The sequence below is a fragment of the Sinohyriopsis cumingii genome, chromosome 3 (assembly GCF_028554795.1).
Source record: "Sinohyriopsis cumingii isolate HCF-2022 chromosome 3, ASM2855479v2, whole genome shotgun sequence".
Classification (NCBI taxonomy): domain Eukaryota; kingdom Metazoa; phylum Mollusca; class Bivalvia; order Unionida; family Unionidae; genus Sinohyriopsis; species Sinohyriopsis cumingii.
In genome coordinates this window covers 63,443,681-63,460,685 of record NC_142963.1, presented here as the reverse complement: position 1 = coordinate 63,460,685, position 17,005 = coordinate 63,443,681, and the positions used below count along the sequence as shown (strand labels likewise).

The 17,005-nt window shown below is 34.7% G+C and overlaps 1 protein-coding gene across 2 annotated transcripts in view; it reads right to left on the bottom strand.

The window, feature by feature from the left end:
• Window positions 1-11,519, bottom strand: part of LOC149802985 (cadherin-related family member 1-like) — a 53,196-nt gene extending 41,677 nt beyond the window's left edge. For both annotated transcript variants that reach the window (XM_089952516.1, XM_089952517.1), the window contains exon 1: window positions 11,438-11,519. The gene's annotated coding sequence lies outside the window, so the exon portion shown is untranslated. The remainder of the gene's footprint in view (window positions 1-11,437) is intronic.
• Window positions 11,520-17,005: the final 5,486 nt, after the last annotated feature.

The window sequence follows — 17,005 nt, the reverse complement described above, 5'->3', positions numbered from 1 at the left end:
TCAGGGACTTATTGGCTAAAGTTTCATTAATGTTTCTTTATTTACATGGCATTAAGACAAAAATTATCATACAAGATTTTAATTGCTAAATATTATCACTACGTTAATTTCAATATAAATATCAGAGTCTGTAAATCTCAGTATACACTGAAATGCACGACCATCCTGGCACGGAGACCGATGTATATCCGAAATTGCATTCAAACCTTTTCATGAGTGTATTATATTCCCCATGTCTCTAATATGCATGAAATGTGAGCAATGCTATAACACTGCCAGAAGACTCCAGTCAAAATGATAACATTATTATATCGGTATTTGTATGTGAAAGGTATTTCTTTAGTAGCCTATAAAGCCCTACGATATGGGAATATACAAGGGGAACATGTCTAAGTAGTTGTGTATACTGGTTTCTGTGTAATGTTTCAATAAAATGACATTTCCTTGTGTCTGTTTCACCGTTGCTTCTTCGTTTGTCTCTGGGTTCATTGCAAAGTATGTTGCATTACTCTGATATACCAGCTGTGTTATGATTAACTTCTACATGTGGATGAGTCATAAAAATCATAGCTTTTTGACTTGTATTTTTATTATCAGAAATGTATAAGTTAATCATAACGATTTATATTTGATGTCATTTTCCGAATATATTTGTTCTATTTTTTACGATTTTAGGTTCAGGTTAAATATTTTTCATGAAAATGTTTGATCTCTTTGGATATTTGATCATACGCCAGCAGCACACACCACACATTCGAGGCTGTACAATCTTTGTACAACGCACAAAATGAAAAGATATCAAAACATCGTATTCAAACCAGCTCCTCTATCGATTCAAGTCGTATGGCAATGCAAGTTTAAGCAACAAAGGTCAAGGATACCGACGAAGACATGATTACTGTAAATATTAAAATGCTTACTTGAATATGAGTTCAAAGCCTAACCTTGAATATGACCTTAGAATGTACTGGAACCTTACTTGTTAACAATAGATTGGAATCATTCTATTAGAAATTACCCACACAGAGGATATTATATTGTGTTATAGTCAGGAGACAGTTTGTATATAAATAGAAGTTGTAAACAAAGTCTTCATTCCTAATTGACGATAGGTGTATGAAATCGTTTTTAGTTGTCTTCAGCTATAATTTGATAGGACTTGAATTGTTGGACTAAAACACTCCTTTGGATTATCAAGAACTCATTTGAAGAAGACATTTTGAATTATATCATTGTAGTATATGAACACTAGCAGTGCAGCAGTACATTTTGAATATTCTACACTTTTGGACTTGTAATTGGACATTTAGGATTATTTAGAATTTAATTCACAATACTGTAAGTGTCTTTTGAATTGTTCGCCTTGTACTCAAATGAAATAAATTGTTAGTTGAATTTACTCAAATTATCGGTTTCCTTTCCTTTCTGTTATTTAGTTTAAGACCACAGAGTCGTAACAAGAGAGAAATATACACAGGCATAGAGAGATTTGAAATGGAATGCGTTATTAATATACCGGAAAAAAGTGAACGGTGATGTTGACGTTATTAATATACCGGAACAAAGTGAACGGTGATGTTAACGAGAAAGAACCATCATCAAACTCCTTATTTGTTTTAGAGCAAATTTGTTCAAAATTAGCCAAGATATCGCATCCTGAGTCTTTTTCTATTATTAATACAAATATTTATGCATTGACGAAATAAAAATAATTAATAAAGCTACACCGACAATGTCATTAAAATCAATGCATAACACAACAACAGGCGAATAATCAATGAAAATAATATTAAAAGGTTCTTGGTTATATCTGATAAAAATATAAATCTCTATTGGGAACTAAAGAAGGATAAAACATAATTTCCTCGCAATTTACTTTAAATCCAGGATGTCATCAACATGGCCCGAGGCAAATGAGGCATCTAAATTCTGAAACCAAAATCGAGATATAGGGTTGGTTAGGTCTTGCTACTTTCCTTTGGTTGTGGTCTCTCTCTGCCAAGCTGTTCATATATGATAACATCAAATTTGCTTTTGAGAGCGGATGGTTGATAACACCTTTATCATCCCCACCCCTACATATTCTAGAGGGATACTTGAACTATGGACAGTCAATATGCCATATTTAGCAACAAAGCTTGGATAAACAGGTTTAATTTTCATGCCATTTGCTTCATGGAATACGTCTGCTTGTTTCTTTAGCTTTATGTAGAGCTAGAATATCGCCGCCAAATTCATTAAGGCAATCTTCGAATCCCTTCGTCTCCTTATGGTATCCGGAAGACAGCTCCATCAATAAGGTTTCTTCTTAGTCACACTTGTCGTAGTCCAGGCAGGTGAACTATACAGGTTATGGCATGACCTGCCAAAAAATCACCACCAGCTGATGTTTATTGCAAGAGGCATTGTCGAGTTTGGCTATGTGGCATATGCATATTTCAAACTTAGCAAGTGCAAGCGCAATGTTTCTTACTTTGACAAACTGGAACGACAGCTGGTGGTTTGTAGACCTACAGTTGAGGTGATCTGCTGTGAAAACTCGATGGATACAAAGCTCAAGGCAATATACTGCAGTTTGAGAGGCTACTGGAAGGTCGTGGCAGCTATAAAAAGCTGGCAGAAACCGCCAGTGTCTCATAGAATGTTCCTATGGAATGGCTCAAGAAGTAGAATATGCAGTATATTTTCATACCCGTGACGCATTTTTAATATTTTTTAATAATATTTCAATCCCAAAAGAGGTGCACATGTCCGACCTCTTTTTTTCGGCTTCAGGTCAATGCTGGACAAACAAACGCAAGTATGTTCTGACTGACTAATGTATCAGACTTTACAATGGGGCAGAGCAATTGACCACCAATTAGGCTTCCATTGTTGCATACGCGTTGGCACCTATGTTCAAGCGGAAGCCGCTAAAGGTATCCAAGATTACTGCAGGTTGACCCCCGCAGAGAGTTTACAATTGTCGTGTCGCAACTCTTGGGAAGAACGGCTTGCATACAATTTTCATGGAGGCCAGTATCCACCGTAGTCAGGGTATTGTAGAGAGGTTCAAACAGAATCTGGCCCAGCTACTGTTTCGGCACTAGTACGCTCAGAAGATGTTGCTGTCGAGAGCGAGAGAGCAAAACATAACACTGATTGGGTATATGTTGTTTCTGCGACCCTAAACAACGACGGAACACATACACAGTATAGAGACCTGCTGCTGTTATTCGTAAATGGATCTGCTGAGGATATAACCTACCTTCATATACCATGGTGTGGTACCTATATCTGTTTGGAGAGCTGTACGATGGGCAACGCCGTAATGCCGACACTGCGTCGTCTCTCGGAGTGCACAGCCTGGCAGAGAGGTTTGACATCCCAGGACGCCATCAATACATCATCTTTCGTTAGCACTGAACTACAGAGTGTGCTGTGCCTGAAGGTACTCAGCTACAACCTAAGGGCATTCTTGGCAAAAATCTCGTTGATTCACGGAAGGTGCTTCGGTCGTCTCAAATCATACAAATATCGACTGGAATTCGAAACATTCCTTGGATCTCCATTAACGTTTGATGTTGTAGATGAAAGTGGCGACAGCCTATTTGCTTTGATATAACTTCGATTCGATCGCTCCTTCGCAGCTGAGATTACGTAGGAGAAGATACATGGGACTTAGCGATTTTCTACGCGTCGTTTTAGAGTCACGTTTAGTTCCTTTGAATTCCGCACAGATGGTGCATGTAGACTTATCGGTGCTGGTCATGAAAGGCTAGGATGTTCTTGCATGCTTCGGGCAATGTTACGTGCTGTTCGCCTATTTTGCGGCAGTCTTTTGTGTTGGTTTCCAACAGATCGTTAAGGCAGAAGATCCGTATCAGGGGCGCCCAATCGTTTTTTATTTGGGGCCAAAACAGATAAAACGATTAAGGTCGCGGACCGCACGAACAATAACAGTTCCTTGTCAATAATTATGCATGTTATTAAAAAAATGAATATTTTTTTAAAAGGACTGACTACATAGCCAATGACAGCACAATGTAAAGGATTGTGCCATATGTGGCCAGCAGGCCGCGGGTTGGGCACCCGGATCTAGAGCCCTTTCGCGCAAATACTCTTCGAACTGCTGCTTAGGCCAACCGGCTACACGACCTCATCAACGCGTCGCAGACGTTAGGGTGACTTTTTGCAGGTCTGCACCATTCAACAAAGCTAAAATTTAGTCTATTGATTGTTTTCTTTTCTTTCGTCTCTTTGGTACCCGTGAGAAAAGCACCTTACGACACGCCCGTCCTGCACCAGTGACGTTATTAATCAACATTTCACTTGGAAATGCCCATCTGTTGAATTATAGTTAATGGTATCCTACGGCCTAGCCCTTGGTTACCAGAATTTGAAACATTATAAACGTCAGAAGCAGAAATAGAATAAAAGGAAAAATAAAATAGCAATTGAGAACGGACAACGCACAACGGATCCCGGAACACGGACCACGGACGAATAGGTATAATAACTTGGACTTTGCCAAAGCGAACTAAATTTATTGTTTTATGCATAATTTTGAGATGATTAAGTCGAAGTTTTTTTCAGTAAAGTAAGGTAATTTTTAACATAATATGAAGATTTTAAAATCATAATTCGTCAATAATATCAGGTCGAGTACTAAAACTTAATTGAAGAACACGGCAAACATCAGGTAGACCATAAATTCCAGACGGGAAAAAATAATGTCCTGAAATCAAATCCAAGTCAACATGTTTACCTGCAAATAATAATGATCTTGAAATATAACATGCAATCATAGGGAAATATTAGCTATGTGATTTGTTGTTTATCGAAAAGACATTAGTCAGGTAGGCTCAACTTCTACTCTCAATTTTAGACAAAGGTCAATCACACAAAACAAATTAAATATACATGACCTATAATCATGGAAAAGAGCCAAGACACAATACAAATAAAATATACAATTACTATTACTATTGTTATAAATTCTATTTACTGTAGGCTTTAAAGCTTTATTCTTGAAGTAGACCAGAGTAAACCTTGTACACATCAAAGTTTGATTTATTACGTGCTTTAAAAGCAATATTCTTACAGTAGACCTGAGTACGTCTGTCTCTGATTAACTGCTTACTTTGAAAGAATTTGTAGTAGAGTACACCAAAGTAAACCTTATTCACATCAAAGGACTTTGACTACTGTAATTGGTACTTTAAATCACATCGCGATGTCACATATGTCAATTGCCTTGATCAAAGATTGGTGTAAATCATAGGATAAGGTTCGAGTTCAATATTGAGTGTTGAGAACAATAACTATTACTGTATCAGGGAAAGATTCTGTAATATGCCAGTGAATTAAGTCCATCTAATTCACCCACTCATCTGAGACATTAACAACTACAGAATAAAACCTCGTCAAGCAAAAATTTCCCCCAACAGATGTGTGCTGATAAGATATATGAAAGTCCTCTCATCGACAAAAAAAACAGAAAGTAAAAAAGAAACACGAAATAATAACGAACCACATGCTTGTCGATAAGACAACGATAAGTAATTGCAAAATCGAAATGAGCAGAAAGTTGTTGTTGTTGTTATTTTTGTAGGGTTTAACGCCATTTTCAGCACACGATAGGCTATACATGGTGGCCAGTATAACTGGTGGATGAAGAACCCCGGAAAACCCCGGAAAGAACCACCGACCCACGAAGGCTACTGACAAGCTTTCTCACATACCCACATTGGCTGAATCTGAAACTCGAACCCACGCAGACAGAAGTGAGATGGCAGTAATCCGTAACGGTGAGCGCTTTAGACCACTCGGCCAAAATATGCAGAAAGAACTTGCGGATGGAAGGGAATAGTGATTCATTCTAGATAAATAGATTTTTCACGTCTTGAACTTGTAGGATCGTCAGAAATGCAAACGAGTTTCTGAGTTTAATGAATTTAAGATGGAAACTCCCAGTTGAAGGAAATGCATTATTATTTGGACCCTATGAGATATATCCTACAAAGTCACTGTATCGCTGCAAATTGGCAGAAAGAATAAGTTTACTATAACGTAGGAATGCTTTATATATCGTTCTCTCTTTACAATGCGACCGGGATTCAAAACAAGTTGAGATACAAGCTTCATTCGTTGTATTGAAACATACTGACAAGCCTATGTTTGTGAAACTCCTTGAGTGTGTGATACAGAAATTAAATTCAACATCCGTATTGAATAGTTATGTAATACTTTTTGAAATCACACTAATCCCTCACCCTCCGAGACACACTCCCCCTTTTCAATACAGACTCAGACAACAGTAAGAAACCATTAGATGGATAATTATTTATAGATCTATTATCTCTGTTCAATGTTAATTCGAAGCTTTTCATGTAAAATGGATAAAAGATACCCGTGGTTAAGATTTAGATGTTACATAATTGTACCATTTAATAAAATGCTTAAACTAAATTATATCTTTGGACACACTTTGCGAACTAAAGAAGATTGAAATTACTGAACAAGTTTCGAAACTTGTACACGAAATAAACACAGATGCAAGAATTTAATTATCTTCTGATAAAATAAATGCATTGAAAACATCGCAAAATTAATTTAGCTAGAACTTTCGCAGGGTGTTTCATAAGTTACGAGTTTACATCGTGAGACGTCACAACTTTACATTTTCCTTGTGTCATGTTACTACGTGATATTCAATTTGAAAAAAGTAATAATTGCGTCATGTAAAAAAACCCACAAATAATTACAAGAAACGTGTTGCATTGATAGCTAAATTGTAAAATGTTTGACTCTTAACACTGAGTGTGGTGAATTTTATCACTAGATGGTAAAAATTTTCAGGAGACTAGAAATTAAGACAAGTGCAGGAAAAGATGGAGAGTGGCAAACAAGAATAAATTCAAAGATTAAAGATCGAAGGCACAACTATACTCTTATGACTCAGTGGAAACTTTATTTTTAACATTATCAAAAATAGGATGTTTGGCCTTCTTTGTTATCTGGATTAAGAGTGATAAATATGATGACGGGTAGAAAAAATGATCCTTAAAACCACAATAATCTCCGTCTATGAGCAATTGTAAACAGAGTTTACATTCCAGGAATGATTGCATAGTTGTGCTTGGTATGGAGGGCTGAAGAGCCGAGATGATGAAACTGCAAGATATACCACGGAGGGTAAAGGAGAGTCCATACTTTGGATCTGGTTACTTTAGCAAAAAAAAGATATGGATGAAATATTTGGAAGTCATTCGTAGATAACAAATCTTCTCTATACTGAAGGGAAAACCATGTTTCAGTAAGTTAATAGAAATTGAATAGCAAGCCAATAAAATCTGCAGGAGGACATCGTAACTTTGGAGGGCATCAGAGAATAAAACAGTCGTCGAGCTGAAGGCGATTAAAACACGAACCTTGAGTGTACCTGATGAAAGCATGAGGAAAAAATAAACTATTATTAATGTTCAGAATATGTGTGCTTACAAATGAAGCAGTAGTTACAGCAATAAGCTAACTTAGAATTTGTACAGTGAAGTGGGTTACCCAGATCTATGCAGACAATATGCAGAAAAGTGCACAGGGAAGAGGTTCGATTACAATGCACAAAAGTTGCCGAGAATTTTGACAAGCAACAGTTGAGCTTCAATATCATGACAGATTTCAGGATAAATCTTTGCTTTTTTAAATGGATATCCTGTCCACACATCATACATTTGGCAAATCAGGTCAGGTCTGTATAAATTGTTCTTTTTTTTGACTGTCCATTCAAACAGAACCGAAGCAAAGTATTCAGACCTGACCAACTGACCAATGAAATGACGAGAATAATGAAAATAACAAAACAGAAGGCACGGAGATCGGCCGTACAGTGGTTGAAGTGATGCAAACAGAAACGTTGATATTTGCATGGACAATTAGGGATAAATATGAAGTTTTCCTTTTCAAACATGACATAAATGGAATGGAGGGTGAAGGATACTTTATTTTATGCAAGGCAGTGAATTACTGGATTTTCCAAGTAAAATAATTGTGATAATAAACAGAAGTTAATTACGATAAATAATTTCGCTACCGCATCGATAACAAGATAACCATTACAGTTGTTGTTATTAATAGATTCCTACGTGGATGAGGGGTCAATATGTCCGCTTCTCGATAAAAACGACTAGTATTTAAATCCAGCAAGAAGCAAATTATTATTTGTATTATTTTACTTTGAGTTGGGAGGAGAATTAAGTAACCGTTATCACTGAATTGTGTATATTTAATGTTTACGTATTATATCTGGAATAAAATGTACTCGGGTTTCATTTCTGCATATATTGTTACCAAATAGTGGTTTATTTACACAGTACATTATTTTCCATGTAGTGAATTCGATTAATTCCATGCTGCACGAGCAATTTGCTTACGATGAGAAAAATGAGATACATTGAGCTCACTGGCCACAGATTGCACCATAACCAGGGTACTTACAGACTCAAGGTATTATTCTAACTTTAAAACCTTAAAAATCTTGTCACTGTCAAGTACACTTTACGGAGCGAATTTCCAGCTGTAGAGGTACTTGCATTATAAAATTTTATTCTTTTCCTGTCCTTATTATAGGATAGAATGTTTATTGTTTTAATATCTATTATGAATTTTAGCTGGTCCGACTCATGACATATAATTTAATGTTGTTAGATTAAATGTAGTCTTTTTTCAACATTGCTAGTGTGTATAACTGAACAGAATAATTATATTCTCATAAATGTTGCATGTGTTAATGGACGAGAAAATGTTGCTTCATGTTGTGTAAGATTCTCGCCAGATGCAGCCTAATAGACAATTCTGATTATTATGATAATCTTGTACAGTAGTCCTGATGAAATCATTTTCTGTGAAATAATTAACTCCACGTCAGTGCCAGATTACAGTCTTCCAGGGCCCTAATCACTGAAAATATTTAGGTGCCCCCCGAACACAAATGTGAAACTAAAAAACAAAACATAAAAACAAACAAAATAAACAATATTAAAAGCTAAAAAGGTGGGAAAATACCAGTATTGACATCATTCCAAATCAAAATACTCGTACATGTAGATCGAAATGGTCATATGTGATTCATTCAATTTTATCATAAACAATTAATTTTAATTTTCTCTGGTGCCTCTGTTGTACCCGAAGTATGTACTTAGTATGCCTAATATGTAATCTGACACTGCTTTTGTACGCGCATGAGTCACATACGTCACTGCATATTATTCACGACACATTTATCACACTGATTTGGATATTATATTTTCAGCTGTTTTTCGGGGAGGGGGTACTGTGTGAACTGTGCTGTGTCTGTGCTTTGTTTGCTCTGTATGGATGTGTGGTCTTAGCCGCGGTGCTGATTTGGACCAGGGTGGTGAAACTCGGTTGGTTGGTATATACCTGGTGTGTTGCAGTTTGTGGTGATGTTGTCTCGGAGGAAGATGGTGTTTCTCTCGTGTTGAGGGACCAAAGCTTCGGGACCAACGGGTCTGCAGGAAACGTAATGTTCTACGGATCCTTAGGCAGACTGGTAGGGGCGGACCATTCATGGTGGCTTCTTGACAGCCGGCAGATGGGTGGGTTGGAAGTTACCTTGTGGTAGTCAACTGGACGCGACAATTTATTTTCCCCAATTTTCTCAATTATCATTGTCACTATTTGAGTGAAAATCGTCTATCACTATTTGTGTGAAAATAAACATTATCATTTGTGTGAAAATCAACATCATTGATGGTAAACCTGGCCACGTCATTATTTGAGTGATTAATCATTGTTCATGTTTGTTTAATTTCTGATTTAATTTCTAATCATTGATAATCAGTGATGATATTTCCATCAACAATATTGTTCAATTTCTAATCATTCATTGTTCTTGATTATTCGTTTTAAGTTACATGTTATTATCCGTTCCCGTTAGGAACAATATCGTTTTAACTTATATCAGTTGTTTAACTCGGTGTGTATCATTGTATTAGATCCATTGTTGGGATTTATGCACTTCTTAGTGTCTTCACTATGATTTGACCTCGCCTCGGATGCGGAAGGTCGTGGGTTCGATCCCCGGCCGATTCATACCAGAGACTTACAAAAATGGTACTAACAGCTGCCTCGCTTGGCGTTCAGCATTAAGAGGTTAGTGTTAGGACTGGTCGGCCTGGTGTCAGGATAATGTGACTGGGTGGGACATCATGCTACATGTCTGTTGTATGATGCCCCAGTGCTAGACATAACTATAAACTGCCACATTGCAGACATCGAAGCGATATGAATGAAAAATTGTTAAAGCTACGTTAAAAATCAAAATCACATCACATCACATAATCTGATCTCATTCCGGATCATCATGTTACAGCCGTTTATATTTTATATGTGAATAATCACAAAACACTGAACAAAAACGGTAATGTGCGAACATCGCACGAGATCCAGTAAGAAATCTGCTACTTCAGTATGTTATACAGTACACATTGCTAGCCCTTACGTTTGAGCATAAAATAGAAAGAAAATTTGCTTGCTTCGAGTGAATAACAGATACATTTCATCTCTTGGGTTTTTCACCCACTTGATGAATTATATCCGTTATTCACTCGTTTCACGCAAATATCATCAATATAACAGATCATTGATATTTAAAACCAAACGAAAATCACTCGAATCAAGGAACAAGAGACATTCAATTGTTATATACTATCAAATGTCAACAAGATCATACTAATAAAAAGAACACTAATAATCATTATAATGACGTTATAAATGACGTTTATAATAATAATAATAATAATAATAATAATAATAATAATACAATTATTTCGAGCAAGAAAAAGAAACAATATTTTTTAATTCACATTGTTTGTGTTGTTTTTCGAAAAATAGTGTTGCTATTTATTTTGACATTATTCCTGTAATATATATTTTTATATTAGAAAACAATGATTAGTATTAAAAGTATGAAGATTATTACCATTCTTAATCTGTAACGAAGAGAAATAATGTTCCGTGCATATATTATTAACATAAAATTGAAATAACTATACTTGGAATAAAATATTCCTATGCTAACTCATATCAGCATGTAATAAAGAATAGCGTTTCTTTTTAAATAAAAATGTTCTGTGTTCGTAAATGATAGCACATGAGTGAGGTGCCATGATGCAATATTTGTTGGTCATAAATGATATCACATGAACTGGATACAATAAGAGTAAAATAGTTATGGAAAGAGAAAATAAAACCATCTCAAGCACATTTGAACATAAAATTTCACTGAGATCCAGAAAATTTCAGCATATTCATACACTAATTTTATTTAACTTTTTAGATACGTTGACACATTGGTTGAGCTCGTAAATGATAGTTCAAATCCATTTCCGTTAAGGTTTCATTTAATGCTATGAACAAAGTTTTAAAAAGGTCTTACCACTGATCAGTTCCTTCAGCGCTGGGGTTTGAAAAAGTTGATCTTGATGTCAATTATGCATCATGTCATCCGCTCCTCAGCTTTTCCGTCTTCTCTATAGAGGTGCCTTATATAGGGAAAACTTTTTAATCTCCTAAACTTTATTGAATTGATCTGGTCAGCTACTCCGCCCATGTCTGCTAACTATCAATAATCAATACGGTTAAATCAAATGCCAAATTTATTGTTAGTCGTACTTCGTTCTTATGAACAATTGTACTCTTCTGAAGTCTTTTGATGATTGTAGAATCAAAGAAATAAATCCACTTTGTTGCTTAATCAACGTGATATCCCACCAAGAAATCCAGTTTCGAGACACGCTAGAAAGTTAACATTAAACCGTGTCGCCTGACGTCACGGACTCTCTTTGAATTTTTTTTTATACAAAGAAATAAAGAACAAGATTAATAGATTTTTGGTAAGGTTTGTCTTCCTGTTAAAAAGTTTTGAATACCATGATTAAGAGTAATTAAACTTTCCTCGAAATAAATTATTAAGAGATTACAACAACGTTCTTGAAGCGTGCCAAGGATATAATCCCTTCAGCGTTTGTCTTTTGTGTAAATAATTGTTGCATATGCTTTAATTTCACCATTTATAAGATCCATATACGAATAAAGCTCTCATTTAAATCCAGTATAAAGTCCTTAATGTTAATTGACGAGGAAAGGACACGTGGTGACCAGACCAAATAGTTATGGTACCTTTGCTAAACATTTTTGATCTCGCAAAGACTTCATATTAAAGTGATGCTGTACTATGCTTCAGTGCACATATAAGATATAATTAGAGGATCAAAAACGCTTTCAATGATATTTCCTGATTTCTAGCTATTTTTGTATCATTCCTAAAACATTCATACTTATCTGTTGATATAGTTAAATTCCATTGATTTAAGATATTCGTACTGATATCAGAAAAATAAAAAAAAACTTCAGTGAACATAAAATGCGATACCTACATCTCTTTGACTGAGGAATTTTAAGATTCCATTTACCATAGTTATTCAAATGTAGGCTTGTTTGCGTGCATCCTTAGTTGAAACGAGGACAGGACCCCACAGCATCAGCGCCGCTGTCATTGTCGACCCAGAAAAGCATGTCTCCGCACTCCAGGCATTCTACTCTGAAAAAAGTTTGTTTGTATTGCAAATAACATACATTTCCTTTTTTTCAAGACGTTTGTGGCATTGCAAAATCACTGCATATGTATCAAATAAATTTGCTGAATTCTGAAAATTCTCAACAATGTTTCAAGACATCCTCGAAACTTGGCCATAGGAGAAAGTAAAACTTATGCGCATTTACACTAACTACATAGCTTAATAAGTTTAAATAAAATCATCCAAACAGTGTGGGAGGAAAAGCGATGACGATATAAATTCTACAAATACAACTTTTTCGACAATTTTTCAAGAAATATGCTCATCAATGGTCTAGAGGATGAATGTAAATACGTTATTGCTCATCTAAAGCTATCATAAATCGAGCCTATCAAGTTTCATGAAAACCATCTAAGCAGTTTGGAAGGAGAATCTATGATGAGCTGAATTCACAACATGCTCCCTTCTTTTTAAGACAAGTTTTCAATATCCCAATCCGCCAATAAATAAATAAAGAAAGAAAAGAAAATGCGCTTGAAAAAAAAAGTAAGACCTTATTGCGCATATACACAATCACAAATCTAGCCGACAATATTTCATTAAATTGGTCGAGCAGTGTGCGAGAAAAAAGAACTTTTTGACACATTTGTCACAGACGCACAGAATGACACAACGACAATATTCCAACTCTTCCGGGAAAAAAAATACAACATTAAAAAATCTACCCAACTAAACGATGTCTTCAAGGACGATGGGAATACTTTATCCGATCAGGATGAGGTTTGTAAAATTCTGTTGATGTCGATAATATGAAAAAACAAATTTGTGAATTTTTTCTGAAAACATACACACAAGTTAACTTTACACTGTAATTGTAATAAGGCACTAGGAAGGTTTTGTTAGAAAAGGAAAGTAAATATAATTCATTTTTGAATGTCTCTTTTAGGAGTGGATTTGGAAGCATAACTGTAAGCATCGACCAATCCGCTCTAGAAATGAATACATATTATAGGGCCAAATGTAAATGTCCAAGCAGAACATAATGCTGTTTCTATTTATTAGAGTGCGCATTGAAATCATTCTCATTCATCCTCCTCCTCCTCGTCTTCTTTTTATTCGTCAATTATTTCAATAGCAACAATATAAACAAGATCAGCAACATCAATTACTACTTTCTACAATTGCTGCTGCTGCTGCAAGTAACTTGCATAATACGGCGATACATGCAAGAGGGTAATGCTCTGTCGACCCATACGTGTTTTATGTGATAACTGTTTTTGAAAATAAGATTATTTTGAGAGCTAAGCGGAGTCGGAAAACTGAGGTCAGATTGTAGTCTTTCATATGGCCAGTACATTTTTTTTTTACAGACTTCATATTGCTTGGCCACAAATTGTGAATAATTTTTCAGTTCCATATTGTATGGAACGAGGTGTTAACGTTGTATAATCAAAATCAGATCAACCTAATCACAAAGCTTTAACGGATCTTTGTGCAAACATGTACTTGTAATGATGTTTTTAGAGTTGATGAACTATTTGAATTAGTAATGCATTAATATTTGACCTGCTCAGAGAGTGTTGATAGAGATATTATCTAGGAAGGACATAAATGATGTTATGCTATAATCATATTGTGTTTGCTTAACCTTTTTGGAAAATAACATTTATTTCGCTTTGCGGTATCTCCAGATGGATATTAAAAACATCATTGATCAACTGTATTGTGGAACACGAGGACAATTATGTGTCGATAACAACTGGCGGGAATTCGTTAGTTGCCCATAAAAGCACATACTACTTCGCTCGTAAGCATTTATCTGAGCACAAATATTTCTCGGTTACCTTTTCTTTTATAATGTTATTAGAATAATAAATTCTAATTACAATAAATCAAAGCAGCTGGGATCTTTTGTTTTTAGTGAGCATTAATTTTCAGACAATTATTTAACGTCTAATATTAGGTTGTGCTGCATGTCAGGACTTTCCGTGTTGTTTTAATTCTTTAAAAGCATTCTTTTTACCTCAAATTAATTTTCAAAATATTGACTGATAAAACATCAGCCATATACGAACTCTGTCACAGAATCTATATCTATCTATCTATCCTTATATCTATCTATCTGTCTATCTATCTGTCTGTCTGTATATCTATCTATCTATCATACAATTTTAACTCTCTAGCCAGTATAATTCTACAAAAGAAATTTACCTCTTTGACTTATTATCTATCTATCTATCTATCTATCTATCTATCTATCTATCTATCTATCTATCTATCTTAGTTTAAACTCATCTCTAATTTCTTGTACATGTACCATACAAAAGGACGTGGGTAAGTGAGATAGCTTTCCAGTGGCTTCTCGTGGGTCGTTGGTTCTTCATTTGGTTTTCCCGGATTCTTCCTTCACTTGATATACTGGTCGGTATCTATAGCCTATCGCGTGCTGAAAAAAAGGCACTAAACCCACATCGTCACCAACAATAGTTTATATGTCTTACAGGCAAACGTTGCCTGCGTTCTCTTTATAAATGCTCGTTATTGCTCTATAATCGACCGTTTTTACAGCTCAATTACGACCAGTCTCAAGCTGGCTATTAACGATATTGAAGTGATAAGTAAACGGGATTTATGCTAAATAAGATAACATTTGAAACCACTGGATAACTGACACCCAACGGTAGATTCGTTTGCGTAGCTTTCTCATGAAAAAAGGGGTAAATGTCATCGAACTAATATATTGCCATAACATTTAATTGTATTTTTCATTTAATTGCTATAGATGTTTCTCACAATCGATATTGAATAAATCTGTAATCGTGATGCATTAATGGAGACTGAAGTATTCATTTTGGTATCGTATTAGCATTGATGACGTATGTTAAATATGACAAAGAATTAATGATTGATTTGTTGGGAAGGGTATTTCAGCAATGATGTACTAAGCTCTTGGAATAATTATGCGGTGTAATTTACTTCTGTTTGCTGAAAAGTTTGGACAGAAGATTTAGAACAATACTTTATCGGTATGAACAAATAGAAAACGGGATAGGTTTTTTCAGGTCACCTAATAACAATTTAAAAAGATCAATGAGCACATTAATTTTAGAAGATAAAGAAGAGTGACGTCATATAATTACAATATGGACTTGGTTAGGCGTTCAGCTACCATCGCAGCAAAATATTATATTATTTAGAACGGAACTATTGTCCCCGACAAGCATGTGTTTTCCATTTCAGTATGCATCATTGCTTTTGATTAGAGTGGATTTAGAAGCCAAAGAAACAGCTTAGTAAACGCATTTGTCGGTGTTAAAAACATTTCCGACAGGTAAAAACAATGTGTTATTGTAGGTGAAATTTATTAAAAAGAATATTTGCTTTGGACAACTGGTGATTATTCAAATGGACACACCTTCACCCTAAGGATTCCGACCCTGAAGTTACACAAAACTGGTGTTTTCCTCAGTGTGAAGGATAAAGTAAACCTGAATTTGTGCCACAGTTTTAGACTAGATTGGTGTTCTGGGATTTTATGGCAGGTATGTATAACAACTTTCTATCATATAACGTTTACCTTAATTGGTATCCAAGCGTCAATAACAATCGTTCGACATACTATGGTATGACACGTACTAACATCACCACATTATGCAAAATCCTAAATTTTAGGTTCATTATGAACTGAGATTTATGAAACTCGTCGAATATTTCCATATGACATTTGCTACAAATATCAGGTATCACGTACTATTATACAATTCGTTTGATACATTTGATATGAAATAAACATTTGAGTAAGATTATATATATATATATATATATATATATATATATATATATATATATATATATATATATATATATATATATATATATATATATATATATATATATATATATATATATATATATATATATATATATATATATATATATATATATATATATATATATATATATATATATATATATATATATATATATATATATATATATATATATATATATATATATATATATATATATATACACTGGCCATGACGGTAAAACCAACGATCACTAAATCTCCTGCAGGACTCGCTGGACACATATTTAACAATAATAACAAAGATTAACTTCTTAACAAAACCTTCAAATAATTCAAAAGAATAGTTTTCTCTGGAAAAAGAGGAAAAACTATATATTTTATGAAAAGTGTGTCAAGAATTCTATCCATCTTTGCTTATATTGTGCAAAAACTCGCACAGCACAAGGATTTACAAATTATAAACACAGCAAAATTAACTTTCATAAAGTAGAGACAAAAGTGAAACCCACCGAATGGAGGTCAGAAAGTAAATTTATGTATAGTAAATGCACAAAAGGAAGATACAGAAAAGATAACAAAATGACAAGAATAGTTCGTTTATTAGGACATCTTAATC